The following is a 3,908-nucleotide window of genomic DNA, read 5'->3' as shown; positions in this document are numbered from 1 at the left end:
GTACAATACAAAGTAATCTCTCCTAATTTATTTCTTTTACAACTTGCTATGCTTCATATACGCATTAAAAAACACTTAACAGAACCTGAAATTCAAGGGTTCTGCGAAGTCTTCTGCTGGTGGGTGCTCCCCATTCCCTGGATGCAAGGTTTACTTTGTAAACAGCAGGGAGGCCATCTTCAGGTTTTAGCAAGCCTCACTTCAGTTTCCTGAGTGAGGGTCAGGTCTTGCCTTGCACAGCAATGGTTCAAAATCCATGGCTGCAGAATACTCTCAAGTCAAGAATTTGTAGGTATCTGTCAATCCTGCCCTTTTTCTTTTTTGTTCAGTCTCATTCAGCCTCTGTTTCACCTGCTGCACCTCCTGAGCCCTGGCGGCTCCGTTTCTGTAGAATACTCTCTCACTGTTCTCCAGAGCATCTTGCATTTTAGAGGACAGTCCTGTACCTCGGTCACCTGTCAGTTTTTCTTCATCTAGACCTATTCGGTTCCCATTGCATTTTTTAGTCATTATTTTGTTTGGTGAATGATCAAAAGCAGGAAATAAATCTTCCATATAAAGTTCTTTCCACCGTTTTTGTATATTGGGATCTCCCTTTATACACTTTGCTCCTTCTATTACAGCCATATATGAGAATCTGAGTTGATCTCGTCTCTGAGTAAGTCCCATTCGGTATCTTCTCATGTTCAGCTACACTTGTTTAACAATAATATCATCTCTTTTTTCCATCAGAACAAGACAGGTGTCTACCAGAAAGAAGGTGCCAAAGCGCCCAATGCCTGTACTGCAGTGGATCATCGCAGGCCCACGGTCAGGGTTCAAGAGCCAGATTCTCTCACTTTAAATAAGAAATTGAGAAATGAAGCCAGTGATTCATGGCCAGGTAGTATAATGAAAGTGGGATATTGTTCAGATTTCACCACTACTGATATTTTCTAACTGTAGTCGGTGTACTGGATAATATGACTTCACATCTTCTGACGAGAGCTTCACACTGAGGCCTGTTTCTTTAAACAGCATCTCTCGGTCATCTGCTAGCCAGTACTGTGCACATTTAGCCAATTCTTTCTCGACAGTTCGGTTAGCATGACAACTGCTTTGGTCTTTTGCTGCCAAACCATGAGCCAGAAGTGGCAATATGTATTAGGAACTGGACCCTGTGTTAAGACATAACTGCTCTGCACCTCTTCTGTGTCAGCTAAGTTGGCATTAATATCATCATTTTTAGTATTTTTCAGTTTAACATGACTGTGATCATATGGGCTTACATCTCTGTATCTGTATCTGTTTCGCTTTCTGTTTTCTGGAAACTTGGCCACTCTATGAGGATAGTCATGGGACCTATTTCAAATTTCCAAGTACGGTGGCTGCCAGTGACACTGAGCATCCAGCTCCCTGAATGGGATCCCGCTGGATGGTAGTGGACATGGCGGCTGGAGCGACGGGGACCGCCTCTGGCGGAGAGGCTCAGGCCCCGCAGGACCCTGGCAGAGCGCTGGCGGTGCAGCGCGTGTGTGGCGGATACTGCCCAAATGTTCACAGTGAGGCCACAGGCTCCCGAGTACTGGACATAGCTGCGGTCCTATTCTGCCTCAGCAGGCCTTGCGGCTGCAGTAAGCGGAAGGTTATTGGGTTATTACTGGGTATTGCTTTAAGGAAGACCCTTTATCATACTTGAAGGGCGTAGAAAAAAAGCCGAGAGCAACATGAGCTTTTGCTTCCCACCATAAATATGTCCCGCGATGCTTACGTCCCCTACTTGTTATTCTTTTACTGTTAATCAACCAGCCAGACATTCCTGATTACTATGTTACTTTTTCAACCCTGGACTAAAAATAAAAGACGCCGGCTGGAGCTATCCATCGGCACTCTTCTGATAAAGGCTCCCGTGTCTTGGCTCATCATCTGAAAATCCGCAAGCAGCCCCCAAACAGGGACCCTTGGCACAATGTGCAAGGGATGGCTCACCTCACCCAGCAACAGTTAGACACTTCAATCATCTGCTCGAGATCCCAGTGAGTCAGTAAGATGGGGAATTCTCTGTCCCCGGAGCAATGGAAACATAGGGCAGAACTGACTTATTTGCTTAAACAAGCCGGATCCTCCATCACTGCAAGAAATTGATGGCTGTTTCTCTTGGTATCCCGCCAAGGGCACACTAAAGGTGGCAGACAGGGAGAAAATAAGACAAGAACTACAACAGGAGCCACGAGCCCCTGTTCCTGAGCTGTGTGCATGGTGTTGCTGTTGGGAAGCAATCGGTGAGGTTGCTAGCCCGTTGGTGGCTCTCCAACTTTGCCACAGAAGACTGAGCCTTCTAATTCTGCTATGGTTGCTGCAACAATGGAAATGCCACCAGTACAATCAGCCTTACAGGGAATGTTTAAAGAGGCCCAAGAGCAAGGGGACCCCTTGTTAGCTGTTCACCCTATTATTAGCCCGGAATGATACTCTACCTTATAATGGATTTAAAGAACTAAAGAAGAGTCTCACAAAATATGAGATGCAAAGTTCCTATACTATAGGTTTGTTCAAAAGCATAGGAGGAGGCTATGAATGAAATGAATCTTTGGGCTTGGCAAACTTTGGTTTAAGTTTTGGTTACACCAGCTTAATATACAGTTTGTATATAAAAGATACAAGAATATCAAGATCTGGCCCACATACCAACTATGAAAAATCTGACTGGGGCCAGTGCTGTGGCATAGCAGGTAAAGCTGCCGCCTGCAGTGCCAACATCCCATATGGGCGCCAGAGCAATACCCAGCTGCTCCTCTTCCAATCCAGCTCTCTGCTATGGCCTGGGAAAGCAGTGGAAAATGGCCCAAGTGCTTGGGCCCCTGTACCTGTGTGGGAGACCCAAAAGAAGCTCCTGGCTCCTGGCTTCAGATCGGTGCAGCTCCAGCAGTTGTGGCCATCTGGGGAGTGAACTAGCAGATGGAAGACCTCTCTCTCTCTCTCTGTCTTTCCTTTTCTCTCTGTGAAAAAAAGAAAATATGACAAATGGCATTCCTAATAGGTGAAAGTGCTTTTGCCACAATCAATCAACAGGTTGGCTATCCCTGTGGAGAAACTTATACCCAGAGTTCTAATGTGGCCCTAAAAGCCTGGGAAAAGATTCTGGGTGTTAAGGACCCTTCCATCTTGTTTTCTGTTATTAAACAAGGACCACAGAAAATTACATGTCTTATGATTAATTAGAAAAGGCTATCGAGCGTCAAGTCAATAATCAGAAAGCAGCTAACATTCTCTTAAAACAAATGGCTTACAAAATGCAAATCAAGACTGTAAAAATGTTTTAAAGGCAGTCTATTCAAGTGCTTGGGCCCTGCACCCCATGGGAGACCAGGAGAAGTACCTGGCTCCTGCCATCGGATCAGCGTGGTGCGCCGGCTGCAGCACGCCAGCCGTGGCGGCCATTGGAGGGTGAACCAACGGCAAAAGGAAGACCTTTCTCTCTGTCTCTCTCTCTCACTGTCCACTCTGCCTGTCCAAAAAAAAAAAAAAAAAAAAAAAAAGAAAGAAAGAAAGAAAAAAGGCAGTTTATTCAAAGCCTGAAACTACTCTGGCAGAAATGATTAAACCATGTCAGACAGTGGATACTGAAAGTTATAAAACTAATTTGTTGGCTGCCACCCTCAAGGGTCCCCATAAAAACTGTTTTAGTTGCGGTAAACTGTACGTTTTAAGCGAGATTGCCACTCCACACCTAAAACTGCAACTCGCCCATCAAAAAGTGTCCAAAATGTCAAAAAGGTTATCACTGGGCCAATCAGTGTCATTTTGTCCCATTGAGAAACTCCAAAATGGGCCAACCCTTGGCCCCGGCCAAACAGAGGGTATCTCTGACTCAACAGCAAAATCCTCTGGATCCCCCCTGCCAACAGCCTTCCAACAAGCTTTTCATG

At 45.4% G+C, this 3,908-nt stretch overlaps 1 pseudogene; it reads right to left on the bottom strand.

The window, feature by feature from the left end:
• LOC103351157 (tyrosine-protein phosphatase non-receptor type 2 pseudogene) lies at window positions 1-2,837 on the bottom strand (annotated as a pseudogene).
• Between the last annotated feature and the right edge of the window lie 1,071 nt (window positions 2,838-3,908).

The sequence above is a fragment of the Oryctolagus cuniculus genome, chromosome 12, assembly GCF_964237555.1.
Source record: "Oryctolagus cuniculus chromosome 12, mOryCun1.1, whole genome shotgun sequence".
Lineage (NCBI taxonomy): Eukaryota > Metazoa > Chordata > Mammalia > Lagomorpha > Leporidae > Oryctolagus > Oryctolagus cuniculus.
Note: the sequence above shows the minus strand (reverse complement) of the source record. Positions and strands in the feature narration are given on the sequence as shown.